Here is a 17,443-nt window from a genome sequence, read left to right on the forward strand (position 1 = left end):
TACTGCCTTAAACCACTCCTCTGAGGACAAACAGGCAGCTCAGTACTCCCTACTCCCACTAGTGAGTAAAGAAACTACCCCTTGACCAAACAAGGAAAATGGAGAAAACAGGAACCAAGACAAAGCCCAGGGATCAGCAAAATCTGATCACTGGAACAAACTATTAGGAAAGTATGGAAAACAAGAGTATTTTTGGGGTTTTTTTCAAATTTTTTTTCAGATAGGCAGAAAATACAATAAATGCTGTGTTTTTCGACTAAATGCTATCAAAAGCTAGTACACTTGAGTGTATTAGCCTGTTGTTTAACTTTTAAGCAAAACTTAAACAAGCAAGTGCAATAAACAATTCAAGCTATTAAAAACAGTAAAAACAGGTAATAGCAGAATAAAACAGGCAGAAATAGCAATCGAAAGGCTTAAAAAGTCGAAAATGCAGAAAAAAATACTTAGAATCTGGAAAGTTTGTCTTTTCTGGTCTCTGCTGCTCTAGGAACTCTGCTGGACACCACAAGGAGCTGTGCTGAGTTCTCTATAGCCAGAAAAGCCCGCCAAAGCGTGCTTTATAGCAGGGGGCTGGAAAAGACAGGAAATGACCCAAAATGGCCAATAAACTACAAGTTACTGCCTTAAACCACTCCTCTGAGGACAAACAGGCAGCTCAGTACTCCCTACTCCCAGTAGTGAGTAAAGAAACTACCCCTTGACCAAACAAGGAAAATGGAGAAAACAGGAACCAAGACAAAGCCCAGGGATCAGCAAAATCTGATCACTGGAACAAACTATTAGGAAAGTATGGAAAACAAGAGTATTTTTTGTTGTTTTCAAGTTTTTTCAGATAGGCAGAAAATACAATAAATGCTGTGTTTTTCGACTAAATGCTATCAAAAGCTAGTACACTTGAGTGCATTAGCCTGTTGTTTAACTTTTAAGCAAAACTTAAACAAGCAAGTGCAATAAACAATTCAAGCTATTAAAAACAGTAAAACAGGTAATAGCAGAATAAAATAGGCAGAAATAGCAATCGAAAGGCTTAAAAAGTCGAAAATGCAGAAAAAAATACTTAGAATCTGGAAAGTTTGTCTTTTCTGGTCTCTGCTGCTCTAGGAACTCTGCTGGACACCACGAGGAGCTGTGCTGAGTTCTCTATAGCCAGAAAAGCCCGCCAAAGCGTGCTTTATAGCAGGGGGCTGGAAAAGACAGGAAATGACCCAAAATGGCCAATAAACTACAAGTTACTGCCTTAAACCACTCCTTTTCATCCAAGTACTTCTTTACTATGGTCATACACTGTTGTTGTTGTGTCTTTCGGCTTTTCCCGGTTAGGGGTCGCCACAGCGGAACTCCGGTCCGCTAATGATTGGTAGTTGATTTTTACGTGCCGAGTTACCAGCCCTGATGCACAACCTTCAATGAAGGTACGCCCATTCACGCATGTCTCCACGCAGAAGACGCTCTAGCTGAGAATCAAACCGGACAGCATCTTACTGTGAGGCGACAACGCTACCACAGCACCACCACCGTGGGTTGCTATGGTCATACACTAAAGATACTAAATTAATACTGTTGGTACTGTTCTTGTACATATGTAAATATATTTGTTTCACTGACAAAAAATGTTATTGCCTGTATGCATTGCTTTTCTATTGTTTAACTCTTTTGTATAATAGACTGCTGTTACATTTTTTTGATTGTAAAGTTGTGACTTTTTCTGTAATTTTTGTTCTATGTATTGGAGCTTTTCTCCTCGGGTCTCCTCTGAAAACGGGCCACAAGCCCAGATGGACTAACCCGGTTAACAAATGTCAATAAATAAATAAATAGTTAGTAGTAGGGGTAGAGAAAGTAGAGGTAAAAAAGGTGCAAGACTGTGTGCATATGACTACAGCTGTGCATGGCAAGTTCATATGCTGAATGATAGCCTAAGTACATATCCAGACATTTTTCAGGTGGAATGATGATGTATTTGTGTTTTAAATCAGAACCTGAGTAAAATACATGTTTTCTCTTCCACAAGACCTAGTCTGATAATACTATTAAATTTCTTTAAAATAATATGTATCAGAAGTTATCAGATAGCACAAATAGGACAGCTGTGGGGGTCATGGCTACCTGTGAGATAACTGCCAACCCACTCCCTTGTGTCAAACCTGTTCTTTCATTGTCTCTCCCAAAAATCAAGCACACTCATTTACATAGGAGTCCTGTCTGAAGTTGCTTTCAGATGTCACTGATGTTTCCTTACAATGCCTCGCCCTTCCTATTGAAAACACTCTGGGTCATTGTTACTCAACTGCCCTCACACATTACGATTTCTGAAGCCATTCAGAGACATATTAAGTTGTGTTTCCTGCTGTGGTAAGGAAGTGTCAACCTTGCACTTCAGAAGAAAAGTTGCTGTGTTCTCTTGTAATCTTATTTGCATCAAACACCTTCACAGACATTCATTTAAATTTGAATCCTGAGAGCTCATGTTTGTTCATTAATATTTGTCACCTACACGGTGTGCTTTCCCTCTGTACTTCATCTCTGCCTTTTCATATGCACATACTTACTCCAAGACAACTTGCTCACATGCCTTGATAATGGAGCATTTTTGAAACATGACTGATGGCCAGTACACTGTAAGTAATCATCAGTTTTCTGTCCACCCAACAGATTAATTTTATTTTTTTTAACTAGTGTTTGTTTTCACCTTCATCCAAGGTGGTCACAACAGACTGAGTATACCACGTAGAAATCAAAGTAAAATACAGACCATTTGTTGAAAAGGCATACGTGTATGTGTTAGTACTACTCTAGCATACACAGTAAGTGCAATACTATAAACTGACATTGGCATATATACGAGATCTACAAGTCATTTGGGAAAAGAAATCAGGTGTGAAGAAGAGAGCAAGGAAGGGATCACAGGAGGTTACTAGGCTAATGGCCCTGGGGCCCTTACAAGCCTAGCCAAGAGTTTATTTATGTATTTTACTTATTTATTTTACATTTGTTTACCAGGAAAATCCAACTGAACATATGTCCTTTTTCAGTGGGGGCCTGATGAGAAAAGTTCCAGAAATAAAGTACATAGTAAGCAATGGCTAAATAATATAATTAGAGTAACAGTAATTATAACAAAGAAAATTACTGAGTGAATACCAGGCACAGTACAGAGGTAAACAGGTATAGACATATAGTGAATAAACACATAAAATTAAGTCTACAGGTGTAGACTTATAGTGAATATATACATAAAATTATGTACAGTCAACATAAAACATTCCAATAGTGGTCAAATATTACTAGTAGGGTTGGTTGGAAGAAAGCTTATTGATAGAGTGGAATAAAAGAATGAGTTATCCAAGGGAGTTGCAGGAGCAGAGCCCCAAAAAAGAAACCTCAGTCAGCACCTTTTGCCCTGTCAATGAGGGACACAAGGTGGAACCCCTGGGACAAATTGTAGTTTCCCATCCACTCATCAAGGCTTCGCTTGAAGAGGGTCAGTGACCTGGGAGACAAACCTGTCTCTCCAGCAGGTTTTGTTGATGTCACATATTGGATTTAGGCATTTTGAATGGGTAATGCACGAAGAGTTAGATTTATGGATATGGAGCATCTCTAGTAAGGCAGGGTTCGATATTGCCTTGTAGGCAAGATACAGATCAGCTCTGAGCATTCTGTGCGATACCAAGTAGAGTGATAGTGATTTGAGCCTGTCTGCATAGGGTAGGTGGTGGAGGCCAAGGATTCTCTTAGTGAGGTATTTCTGTGGCCTTTCCAATTGATGCAGGTGTTTGGAGAGGTATATACCAATCGGGGTGTTATACTCAATTATTGGCATAATGACGGAGGAGTACAGAGAGTTAATAACCTCCTTTTTCCTGGATGCAATCCCTCTACTTATGAGATGAACCATGTAAAAGGCTTTTCCTACCACTGCCACTACATAATGGTCGAAGTGAGATTGTTTTGTCAACCTAAGTACCCAGGTCTCTCACCACAGGTTGTGTGCTTAGGGGGTTGCCGTTGATGTGGTCATCAGTAAGGGCTGTGTTTTTGCCGAATGGTATGATAATGCATTTTTTTGAATTTAACTTAAGACTACGACTTTGGCACCAGTCATTTGTTGTTGTGAGACCTTGCAGTATGTTAACATCATTTGGAGAGTCAATGATAGTACCCAGCTTACAGTCATCTGCAAACTTGGTCAGCCACAGGCCTTTTGTCTTTGCCTAGACCTCTGAGAAGTTTATGACCATTTTCACCACAGGCCCAGGGAGAAAAACTCCATGTTATACAATGAACATATAACAGAAACTTTACAGAAAGTATGACTATAAACAAAAGTATTAAATATCCAAAAAATAGTACAATTTTTACAAAGATCACAGATAATGGTAGTTAAAACAACACAAGGCATGGAATGTGTTTAAAGAAAGTTCAACAAAAAAGTCCTGTGACTCATATATATATATATAAATTTATAAAATTTATGGATATATACATTGTCTGAGTCCACACACGTGTTCCTACTTTTGGCTTACACATTTGCTCTGACATAGTACAATCCTTAAGGACTTTCAAATAAGGTGTTGGAGTCTCATGAACAAATAATTACATTTATTGCACTTAAAAACTCTGTTTCATAAAAAGGATGCAAGTTCATGTAGTCTTATTTTGTGAGCTTACTAATTTGGTAGTACTGATGTTTTGAAAAATTTCTGATTTGGAAACTTTCTACAGGAGTCTGTTGCTGACAGGATAATAGATATGCTTGCAAGTGTACAACTAAGATAAGCTACATAAAGCAATCATAACTGAAAGCAGTTTGTCCCATAAGAGGCTTGGGAGGTTGTTAAGAAGAAACAAAACTATTTACTGTTCAGCTTGGCATTAAATAAAATGGTTCAGTTTATGCTATGACAGAACTTGTTCTTCTTTCGGCTTTTCCTGGTTAGGGGTCGCCACAGCGGAACTCTGGTCCGCTAATGACTGGAAGTAGATTTTTACGGTCCCAAGGTGCCAGCCCAACGCCCAACCTTCAATGAAGGCACTTATGCTATGACAGAACTACTATGCAAAAATAACCATGTGAACAGCCAGAAAGCAATCCAAAGTAAATATATTACTGTGCATATTTTAAGAAATTGATATATTGGCCTAAACTGTGGAATATTTACACTATAACTGACAACATGGTGTGGTATATTGAAGATTTACCCACGGTTGGTGTGGTTTAATCATGAGGGCGAAGCCCGAGTGATTAAATAAAGCCAGCTATGGGTAAATTTCAATATACCACAACCACGGAGGCAATTATTGCTATTATACAATGACATTGTTTAAGAAGAAAAAAAAAACGTACTTTTCTTAAACAATGTCTTTGTATAATGGCACATTACTGCTCTTCCATGGCTGGCAGTATACTGCTGCGTTGTTCTGATGTACTGCATATACATATAGGTTCATAGGTTCATACTAGGCTATCTGCCCTAGGGCATTTATAAGCCTAGCCAGAGTGTGTTTGGCTTTCACCACCCATTTTAAATTAATTTTGCTATGCCCTTTTTCGAGGTTAGTATACTCTGCCTCTGTCTAACAGTGACACAGAAGTGATACCCGGGGTAAACCTACGATCTCCCATCCACTCATCAAGATTCCTCTTGAAGATAGTCAATGAGGGACTCTGCCTAACCTGGACTGGGATTTTATTCCAGAGTGAAGGGAGCCTCTGGGTTATGAATCTGTCCCTCCAGCATGTCCTATTTATTTCAGTGCTGAGGTTCAAGTCTCTCGAGCGTAGCTCGATGGGATTTGGATTTTCTGAGGTGCAGCATGTCCATTAATTCTGGGTTGGACATGGCTTTATACGTCAGGCACAGATCGCCTCTGAGCAGGCGGTATGCCACTGAGTAGAGCTGGAGTTTCTTTAACCGGGCAGCATATGGCATCTGTTTGAGCCCTTTGATCCTCTTGGTGAGGTACTTTTGGGTTCTTTCCAGTTGCTGCAGGTGTCTGGAAAGGTACATCCCAAAAGGGGCATTGTACTCAATTATGGGCCTGATGAGGGATGAGTAAAGAGGCACGATGACCTCCCTGATCTAGATGTGAATCCCTTCATGATTAGGTGGGCTATATAAAATGGTTTTCTAACCACTTTGGCCACGTGGTTGTCAAATGAGAGATTGCTATCAACTTGGGCCCCCAGGTCCCTAATTACTTCTTCTGTACTTAATGGATTACCACCTATGTGGTAATTTGTGGGCACTTTGTTTTTGCCAAAGGGGATGACTATACACTTTTTGGCGTTTAGCTTGAGGCCATGGCTCTGGCACCAGTTGTCTGTTTCTATGAGGCCCTTTTGGAGGATGCTTGTGTCGGCTGGAGAGTCAATTATGGCACCCAGTTTGCATTCATCTATGAACTTGGTCAGCCACATTCCTTCCGTGTTTGCCTGTACCTCCGAGAAATATATACCGAACAAGAAAAGTCCCAGGACTGAGCCTTGTGGGACGCCACTTGTAACTGGTTTGGAGTCTGACATGGCTCCAGCAATTCTAACCATGTGGGTTCTGTCCTTGAGCCAGTTTGTAACCCATCTAGTGATATAGGGGTTTATATTTAAGCGGGTGAGCGTATCTATAATGCCCGAGTGGGGTATTGTATCGAAGGCTTTTGCAAGGTCCAGGTAGGCTGTGTGGACCACCTTCCCCTCGTCAATGGCCTTGGTGACTGTTTCAAAGAAATCAACCAGGTTTAAGAGGCAGGATCTGCCCTTAACAAAGCTGAACTGGGTAGGATTCAGTGTCTGTAGGTCCCCACTATCTTTATTTATGAGGTCCATGATGATCCTTTCCATAGCTTTGCAGACCAAGCTAGTCAGGCTTATGGGGCGATAGTTTCCAGGATCCGTTGAGGCACCACCTTTGTGGAGAGGGACCACTGTTGCTGTACACCACTCTTTGGGTACATATCCTGAAGTAAGGCTAAGATTGAACAGTAGTTTTATGTTTGGGTTTAGCTCTTCTTGGAGTTCATGTAGGACGCAGCCCGGGACACCGTCTGGTCCCATTGATGCTGTGTTTTTTGCTTTGGAGAGGACGGCTCTTACCTGAGCATCTGAGATGTCAGGGGGGCAGCACTCTGCTGGGATAGATATTTGCCCTTTTGGTGGGGAGGAGGGGAGAAGTTTGCACTGAACCTGTCAGCTAGGATGTTGGCAATGTCTGTGGGTTCGGTGTATTTTTTGTCATTTTGGACTAATTCTGAGCATATCTGGGAATTCCCACCCAGGTTCCTAACATAACTAAAGAAAGCCTTGTGATTATCCTTAGTGTCCTGTGCAATTTTTCTCTCGAAGCTGGCCTTAGACGATTTTATGAGTGCCCGTAGTTTTTTGCTAATACTGATCAGAGATGCCTTCCCTTTTTGGGATTTTGCTCTATCATGTAGTAGCTTCCTCCTTCTATTGTATAGTTTGTTTACGGCTGGGGCCCACCAGACAGGATGCCTAACCTTGGAGGATTGGGTCTTGGTTTTATTTGTGATTGCATGATCCATGCATTCCTGAAGGTGTTCATAGGAAGCATTTATAAAGAATTCTGCAGTCTGGGCCGTATTTTCCACAGGTCTGGGGGCTTTGAAGGATTTCACCTCGGTTTTGAGGAGTGTGAAATTTGCTTTCGAGAAGTTTTTCACTGTGGTTTTCTGGGCAGGGGTTGGGGTCGGGATGTGAATATCTAGTGAGATTAGTTTATGGTCTGATCTTACCAGTGAGGGATACACTTCTGATCTGGGGCATAGAGACCCCATGTTGGTGATGATCAGGTCCAGTATGTTTTCCCCTCTTGTGGGAGTGGCAACAAGTTGTTCCATAGCATTTGAGTTTATAAATTCTAGGAACCTTTGGGCTAGGGTGTTGGAGCTAGAGTAATGCTCCCAGTCTATGTTTGGGTAGCTGAAGTCGCCCAATATAATGGTGTTTGGAGAGACCTTCATATTTTCCAGTGTTCTCAGGAAGGCCAAGTGGGGTTCCTGGGTTTGGGAGGGTGGTCTGTAGCAGGCTATAAACTGGAAGGCAGTTTTACCCACTGTTAGTTGCACATGGATAGTCTCTGATGCTTCGTGCTGTGCCACCAACCTGGAGGTGTGGGTATCTTTGACGAATATTGATACTCCCCCTCCTTTTGCGGTTTGGTCCAAATTTTGGGGCCGAAAAACATGGTATGAGGTATAACCTGGTAGTGCTGGGGTGCTCTCGGGAGCCTTGAACCAGGTTTCTGTTACTGCACAGATATCGATGTTCTCCATGCTAAGGAGAGTTTCGAGTGCGTGCATCTTGAGGTTTAGACTTCTGGTGTTGAGTAGCATTACTCTTAGTTTCTTATCCCTTGTGATACCTATGGAGGTGGGTTTGTCTTTTGAGCCTTGCCTAAAAAAGGCACTATGGGGGAAGCAAGAGCCTTTGCCAATATCCAGAAGCCCAGGGGTGACAGGTGCAAGCTGTCCCTAGCGAAGCATCGTGGCTTGTCGAGCATGTCATCCCAGGCAGACAGGCATTGGATCCCCTTTGAATGACACCAATATTTAAGCCAATTGTTGAAATTGATCATCTTATCTTCATATTGTGGCATCATTCTTGGTGAGGGTAAGATGCTACTCAAGGTCAGGGTCATACTGGCCTGGGCTACATGCTCAGAGAGCTCCTCTATGTCTCTTTTCATGTAGTCCAGGGAGGTATGTCTCAGGTCATTCACACCAGCATGGACGATGACTGAGTCATATTTGTACTTACCTTGGAGTGACCTAAGTGCTTGTGTTATGTGGCGGATCCTAGCGCCCGACAGGCAGCTCACCGTGACCTTCTCCTTGTTCAGCCTGGTGAGCGGGACGTCAGTGTGCCTGACAACAGAGTCACCTATTACAAGTGTATCAGGTGTGTTGTTTAGCCTTAAGGGCTGTGACTGTTCGGCACACTGGCTTTGTGAGCTATGTGTTGCACGTGTTTTGTTTTGGGGTAGCGGTTGCTTGGGTGTCTGCTTTGGAGGTCTCTGCTGCTTAGGCAGATTTTTATTTAGAGCCTCTGAGTATGTTTTTGTGTGTTTATGTGTTTGGTTTGCTGTCGTGGTAGGTCTTTGTGAGACTGGAATTGTAGTGAGTGTGGTTTCCTTCTCCTCCTGACTGGTTACGCCAGTACTGAGTTGAGAGAGCTTATCCTCCAGTTTGGCTATATGGTTGCATCTCTCACATGTGTTGGAATTTGTTGGGAGGAGGAGAGGGTTGTCTGTGTACATGAGGCAGTTATAACATTGCCTCAAGATTCCCAGATTCACCAGCTGGACTGGAGAGGAGATTGACAACTGACCTTTGGACATGCTAGAATAGTATTGGGAATTCCTTTATAATTGAAAAAAAGAGCCAATGGGGAACAAAGTACTTAAGGGGAGTTTGTGAGGGTGTAGTGCTTTTAATTTTTTAGTGCTGACTTATATAATTGCTTTAGTGAGCAAGTGCCAGGCTTTAGAGTGGGAATATGGTGTTTATTATGAGAACTAGATCAGTTGTAAGGGAAAAGGTGAAGAGCAGACTTTCGGAACAGACTCTTGAGAACAGTGGGACCAAAGTTGGCACGGTCTCTGGAGGCCATGTCCAACTTGTAATGAGAAATGAAGGTATGAGGTGAAGCCCAAGTTGCTGCTGAACAAATAGAATCAATAGGAAGCCTATCCTGAAAGGCTATGGATGTGGCTAATGACCTTGTAGAGTGAGCTCTAGGCTTAGAGGGCAATTGTTGGTGTCTGACCTCATAAATATAGGTAATCGTAGAAGTAAGCCACCTCGAAAGTGACACTTTAGAGACTGGGAGACCCATCTTGCCTTCTGCATAGGAAACAAACAGTTGGTCTGTTTTTCTGAACTGTTTAGTCCTGTCCAAATAATACCTTAGTTGGCGATGAACATCTAAAGACTGCAATTTTTGTTCTGATCTGTTGCCATAATTGGGGAAAAAAACTGGAAGATCAATAGTTTGATTTAGGTTTGTTTGAGAGGCCACTTTAGGCAAAAAAGATGGATTGGTACGCAAGGATACTCTATCTTTGTGAAAAATTAGATACGGAGGACGACAGCATAGAGCATGAAGTTCCGAAACCCTTCTAGCTGAAGTGATGGCTATTAGAAAAAGTGTTTTCCAAGACAGCAACTTCATAGAACATGAAGCTGCAGGTTCAAAAGGGGGTAGAATCAAAGATGCTAAAACCAAGTTCAGATCCCATGGAGGAGGTGGATCCTTGACAGGGGGCTTAAGAAGAAAGACTCCTTTCAGAAAGGCTTTACAGAGTTTGTGGGACATGATAGTTGACTCTAACACTCCCACATGAAAATTAGATATAGCCGCCAATTGAACTCTGATAGTAGAAGGAGAAGAGCCTGCTTGGAAAAGCTCAGCTAGGAAATCAAGAATGGACTGAATGGGAGCCATAAAGGGGTCTATTTTCTTGGAAACTGCCCATAAAGAGAAACGTTTCCATTTGCTGCTATAAATCTTCCAGGTAGAAGACTTATGAGAAGCTATCAAAATATCTCTAACTGAGTGAGATATTAAGGGAAGCCTGGCTAAGGTTGGAATTGGAGGAACCACGCTGTGAGGTTCAGAGAAGAAAGGGATTGGTGCAGTTGACCCGATTGATGGATCAAGAGATCTGGAACTGGGTCCAGATGCCATGGTTGCGCCAAAAGGTAACGATGAAGAAAGGGAAACCAAACTTGTCGAGGCCAATAAGGGGCAATGAGGATCATTAAGGCCTTCAGAGAAATGGCTTTCCGAATCAGCTGAGGTATCAGTGGGAAGGGGGGAAAGGCATACAGGAGCCCCGGAAACCAATCGTGAGCTAGAGCGTCTCTGATGGGATGACCTGGTAGGGGAAAGAGGGTGAAGAACTTGGTACACTTGCTGTTTTGGGGAGTGGCAAAAAGATCGCAGCAAGGATGGCCCCAAGATCAAAAAACTTCTTCCAATACTGATTTCTTCAGAGACCACTCGTGAGGCATGAGGATTGCTATGCTCAATCTGTCTGCTATCACACTGGACTTGCCGGGAATGTGCGTTGCTATAAGGAAGCGCTGAGAAGAGATCGCCCATTGCCACAGTCTGAGTGCTTCTCGACATAAGGGGTAAGATTTGGTTCCGCCTTGTTTGTTGATGTACCACACTACGGACATATTGTCCGTCTGAATTGCTATAGTTCCCTTGGGAAGAGAGTCTTGAAGGGCTTGCAACGCTAGAAGCACTGCTCTCATCTCTAGAACATTTATGTGCAAGTGGCACTCGATCAGCTGCCATGTGCCCTGGACTGTCCTGCCCTGGTAATGCCCCACCCCCACCCTATCAGGGAGGCGTCCGTTGTCAGAGTTGCAGCCGGGGGCGGGGGGGTGAAGGGTCTCCCTAGAAGAAGTTGGGGGGATGTGACCCACCATAGAAGATGATTCCTGCATGACTGAGTTATGCTGATAGTGTGGGACATTGGTAGAAGTTGAAAGGACCACTGAGTGAAAAGCATCCACTGTAGGATCCTCATGTAAAAGCGGGCTAAGGGGAGGAGAGGAATAGCCGCCGCCATGATCCCTAGGACTTTCAACACCAGTCTGACTTTGATCTTGTTTCGTCGTAAGAGAAGGAAAACCTGCTTGTGAATGTCTGCTACTCTTTGTTCTGTGAGTCTGGCTGACAGACTGGCTGTGTCTAATCTTGCGCCTATAAAGGTAATAGATTGACAAGGCGACAAGACAGACTTTTCGTAATTTACCGAGATGCCTAGAGACTGACAGGTTCGTAAAGTGTAGTCTCTGACTAAGAGAAGTAGATGCCTGGTGGTGGCAGTCAGGAGCCAGTCGTCTAAATAAGGAAACACCTGGAATCCCTGGCCCCTCAAATGAGCGGCGACCACTGCCATGCATTTGGTGAACACTCGGGGGGCTGTAGTGAGACCAAAGGGCAGGGCCTTGAACTGAAAATGACTGGCCCCTAGCCTGAAGCGGAGAAATCTCCTGGATCGTCTGTTCACTTTGATGTGATAGTATGCATCCTGGAGATCTATGGAGCACATCCAGTTGTCCTGGCCTAGAAAGGGCAGGATGGACTGCAGCGTGACCATCCGAAATTTTGTTTTCTTGACAAACTTGTTCAAGTTGCTGACATCCAAAATGGATCTCCAGTCCCCTGTTTTCTTTGGAACCAAAAAGAATTTGGAGTAAATTCCGGATCCTTGTTGGTCTGCTGGAACTGGTTGAATGGCTCTTTTTGTGAGCAGCTTTGAAATTTCTAGTGCTGCTTGTTCCCTTTGACTGGATGGAATGTCTGGAAGGGATTTTCCGGACTGTTTTGGGATGCGAATGAAAGGAATTCTGTAGCCTTCGGATATGATAGACTGTACCCACTTGTCTTGAGTAAGGGAAAGCCAGGCTTTTGGGTACAGAGATAATCTTCCCCCGACTGCCTCCAAAGGTGGACAGTCGGGCAACCCCTCAGGGGTGTTGAAAGGATTTGTCAGAGAAAGTTTCTCTCTCGCCCCCTCTGCCTCTAGGACGGCGTCTATTATTATTGTTCCCCCCTCTGCCTCTAGAGGGGAAACGACTCTGTGCGTCCGGCAAGACTCCTTGTGGTTGTTTGCGGAACCACATCTACCCCCCTTCTGACCTTTGGGGTAAGGCCTAGAAGGGGTAGAAAAACGGACTCCGACGGCAGAGAGAGTCTTACCTTCTACCTCGCACCTAGTCAGAGTATCCTTCACTTGTGGACCAAAGAGAGATGATCCGTCTAAAGGGGAATTAGTGAAAGATGCCTTGAAAGGGTCCGCAAAGCTACATAGCCGCATCCAGGCATGGCGACGTAAAGCCACCCCTGTACCTGCGGCTCTGCTCTCTCCATCAGCCGCGTATGAAATCAGGCGCATGGAGGAGTTAACCACTGAATTAAGGGTAGCCAGCTGGGAGTTCATCCTATCTTGAAAACCCGCAGCTGATGGGTCCTTCAACATTTCACTCATTTCCTTGAGCAAGTCCCTCTGGAGATGAGTGAAATGACACAGGTAATTCAGCAAACGCATGGAAAAGGTCGCTGATGAAAACATCCGCTTACCGTACCTGTCCATGGTCCTAGATTCTTTATTAGGGGGATGAACAGGCACCGAAGGATCCGCTAATTCCTTCTTGGTGGCAGCAGCCACCACCATGGCATCCACAGAGACACCTTTGGACAAAAACTCCTTGTCTTTGGGGGCAGTGATAAATTTGGCCGGCCTCCTAGGGGTGGGTTCCACCGAGTCAGGAGCCGACCAAGCCTTCCTCGCCACCACTTCCATGAGTGGGTCAAAGGGAGGGGACACCCAGGAGGTGGAAGGTCGAAAACCAAACGCCTCAAGGTACACTGATTCGTCCTCTGAAGGGTTAAGGGCTGGCCAATTCCCCCTCTGCTTCAGGATTTCCAGTATGTCTGCAAAGGAGACATCCTCAGAGGGGGAACGAGGGGAACCCTCAGAATCTTCCAAATCAGTGTCAGAGGTGACAGACTCAGGGGAGTCAATGTGCTTCCTCTTGCACTGTCTCTTCCTAGGGGGTTCCTCTGCAAGATCAGGAGAGGCCTCGGAAGAGGAGGAAATTCCCAGTGGGGAAACTTGAGGCGCAGATTCCCTACGGTCCGAAGCAAGGGGGTGAGAAGGAATCACCGCAGGCACTGTAGAGGGAGGAGCTGATGGAGCCAACTGTGGAGTAGAACCAGGTTCTAACACGCTCCTCATGACCTCAAAGGCACCCCTATCAGGCAGGGCCAGAGGTCTCTGCTCCGAAGAGCTGAAAACCTCCCCCGGCACCGACAAGGATGGCTCCGAAGCCGATGTCGGAGCCGAACTAACCAGCGCCGAAGTACCGAGAGGGAGAGCGGGGTCGGACAAGGGTCCGATGCCACTCGCCCCCTCGGAGCCGACGAGGGAAGTCCGGCACCAAGATCCCTCCAAGGAGGAGATCGGAGCAGACGACGGCGCCGAAAGGAAAGGTATCGGTTCCGACGCTCCCACAGTCTTGGCTCCGAGCAGCACCGGCTCTGAACTCGATAGAGTCGGAGGAGGACTGTCTAATGGAACAGGGGCAGCCATCGACTGTTGAGTCGGGCTGTGTAACATCTGGGCCAGTGCCTCGGACTTAAGAAGCCTACTCACCACCCTCTACAAATCATGGTCCGAAAGTCTGGAGGACCTAGAGGAGTGTGACCTATGGCTCCATTCAGACAAGAGCGGCGAGGCTGGAGCTGAATGAACGGAGCCGATAGAAGGAGACCTGGACCTCTTTCTAGTAATCGGTTCCGACAAGAGTGTCGGAACCGACTTAGACTTGTCTGTCTCGGCTCCAGCCGGAGCCGAGGACACAGTATGTGTAGTAGGTCTAGAATCATTGGCTCTGGCCAGAGCCAATGGTTGAACCATTAAAACGGTCTTTGAACCTCCGGATGATGGCTCGGACACTGGAGCCGACTGCCTGGAGGACTTAGAAGGTTTCCCCGACATGGACTGTGTCGGGGGACCCTCAGGCTTCAATAAGCCTCTTAAAATTAGCTTATTTTTACGTTCCTGCAGGACTCTAGGGCTGAAACCATGACAGACAGCACAAGAGTCCTGCAGGTGTAAAGGTCCCAGGCAGTATACACAAGAAGTGTGACCATCTGTCAGAGACATCTTCTGACAGCACGAGTCACACTTCTTAAAGCCTGAGACCTTCGATTCTTTAGACACAGCCAAAGAACAATAGTGCAATCACTACACTTACTCACACTCACACACACACAGATTACACTAAATTAAATTAAGTAACTAACTTAACAAAATTTCCCTAGAAAACACAGTCACTCCAACTACTAGGAGGGGAGGGAAGGGGCCTAAAGGCCTAAGGGAAGAACCCTTGAGAAATTTTTTGGAAAAAGGGGAAGAATTTGGAAGGGAGTGGTAAAAAACTATTTAATTAACTAAATATTACAGAAAAAACTAACTTAAGGGGGTCTATATTAGTAAAGACTTTATCTAAACAACTAACCTGCAGAGCCAGTTGGAAAGAGCACCTCATCAGCTAAGCGGCAAACGAGATCTGAGGAGTTACCGCCTAGCATTGTGGGATATGGGGGAGCCTCGAGCCGGTGGAATTAGCTCTCAAGCTTTTAGTATTGGCCGAGTCGGCTCCGAACCCATCCAGCAAGAATGAAGGCGAGATAGACAACTTAACATCAGGTTTTATACAGGGGGACTTGAAAGAGCTAGAAAATGGCCCAAAACGGCCAATAGACTACCAGATTCTTGTGCTGGGAACACTCCTCCAGGGATAGATAGGCTGCTCCAAGCTCCCCACTGCCACTGGTGAACAAAGAAGCCTAACAACACTGTCTTTTGCACTTTTCATTGACCTCTCAAAAACTTTTGATATGATTAACCATCAGCTTCTTATTAATCTATTTAAATCTCTCTCTCTCTTGATTCACTAGCACTACAATGGTTCTATTCTTACCTGGAGAACCATCAACAAGCTGTGCTATGGGATAACACACTTTCCGCAAATCTTCCTGTCTCTCTAGGTGTCCCTCAAGGCTCTATTTTGGGCCCCCTCCTATTCTCAATTTTCATTAATGACCTCAACTTAACTATTCCTCAAGCTACCTGCATACAATATGCAGATGATTCAACATTAATATGATCTGCTACTTCCTTAACTGAACTCCAATCCCTCACCCAAAAGGTACTGAACATTGTGAAGACTGGTTCCTACAGCACTGCCTACTCCTGAACCCCCCCCCCAAAAAAAAAAAAACAAATTACTGCTCTTTAACCCTACAAAAAAGTCCACACAAATAGACGTCACAGTGTTATCCAGTAATGGTACTGCTATATCTCCTGATCCAACTATCAAACTCTTAGGAGTAACAACTGATAATAACCTCACCTTTGACACACGCATACACAACACAATAAAATCAGAGAACAGAAAGCTAGGCTCACTTTATAGGATTAAATCCTTCCTTACTCCTACAGCTAGAACTACTATTGCCCACACCCATCTTATCTCTAACCTCCTCTATGCCTCTCCAATTTATACCAATCTTTCCAAAAGTAACCTCAAAAAACTTACAAACTCATACAACAACATTGCCAGATTTGCCACAAATTCCCCATTTAGAACCCACTATTGTCATAATCTAAAACAACTGGGTTGGCTGGAACTCCATAATCAACTTCTCTTTTACCAGCTTACTATCACACAAAAGATCCTCCACCATCCTAGTAACACACCTCTACTTACTAGCCTGGTTACCCCCTACATAAATCTATCTACCCTACTCTCAGCAAAGAAATTGCAAGTATCTATACATAAGTCCCATAATAAAGCTGGGGACTCTCTGTTTTCTAACTCCGTGGGGAAAACTTGGAACCTTCTCCCAAACAAACTCTCATCTCTGTCCTCTACACCACTCTTCAAGAAGCAACTCAAAGACTACCTTAAAAATAACTGGCTTTGTCCATGCACTAACCCAGATTAATCACTTTACACTTTGTCTAAGCTTATCTCACTACTGCTTTTGCTATGCACTCCTTCCTACTAACCTCTGAATGAATGTATTTTGCTATCAGGTAACAAAGTTATGTACTAGCTAGAGTACCATAGAAGATACTATAGTAGTTTATCCTTTCCTACCATACTCTCTATTGAATAGTATGTATTTGTCTATACCTCTTGTTTATATTATTTCTCCATATGTCTTGTAAACTTTTGTTTGATTTATTGATGTTTACGTATCATCTAAATAACTTGTATTTCCTTGCCTTAAAAACATATTGTATCTATATGTCTAGTAACTGTTAGTGGAGCTTTACTCCCCGAGCCTCTACTGAAAATGGACATGTATGCAGTTGGACTAGCCCGGTCAACAAATGTAAAATAAAATAAAATAAAATAAATTTTAAAAAAAAATACATACATATATATATATATATATGTGTGTGTGTGTGTGTGTGTGTGTGTGTGTGTGTGTGTGTCTGTCTGTGTATGTATTATATATATATATATATATATATATATATATATATATATGTATGTGTGTGTGTATATGATGCATTTAAGTTTTATAAATTTGAACTTGTTAATATGATTTGCCTGCTTTTATATAAATTAATTTTGTCAAGTGATAATTCAATAAAGGTGTTTAATAAAAGAGATGTCTCCTAGCAGGAAGGCTTTAGTCCTTGGAATAAGTAATCAATAAAGATCCAGAAAGCATACATTGTGAAAGTATAACAATAGTTATCATGTCATAACTGGAAAAGAACATCATAGCTTTGAATGTATTTAAATGTTTGGGTATGTATTAGTGCTTCTGGCAGCTTACTGATGGCTGGTGCAATACAGATTTCACAGAAGTCTACAGTAA

The 17,443-nt window shown here is 43.6% G+C and overlaps 1 protein-coding gene across 2 annotated transcripts in view; it reads right to left on the reverse strand.

The window, feature by feature from the left end:
• Positions 1-17,443, reverse strand: part of CYFIP2 (cytoplasmic FMR1 interacting protein 2) — a 2,832,302-nt gene that overhangs the window by 2,032,312 nt on the left and 782,547 nt on the right. The window lies entirely within an intron of this gene.

Source organism: Protopterus annectens, chromosome 4.part0 (genome assembly GCF_019279795.1).
Source record: "Protopterus annectens isolate FY-2018-M chromosome 4.part0, PAN1.0, whole genome shotgun sequence".
NCBI classification, from domain to species: domain Eukaryota; kingdom Metazoa; phylum Chordata; order Ceratodontiformes; family Protopteridae; genus Protopterus; species Protopterus annectens.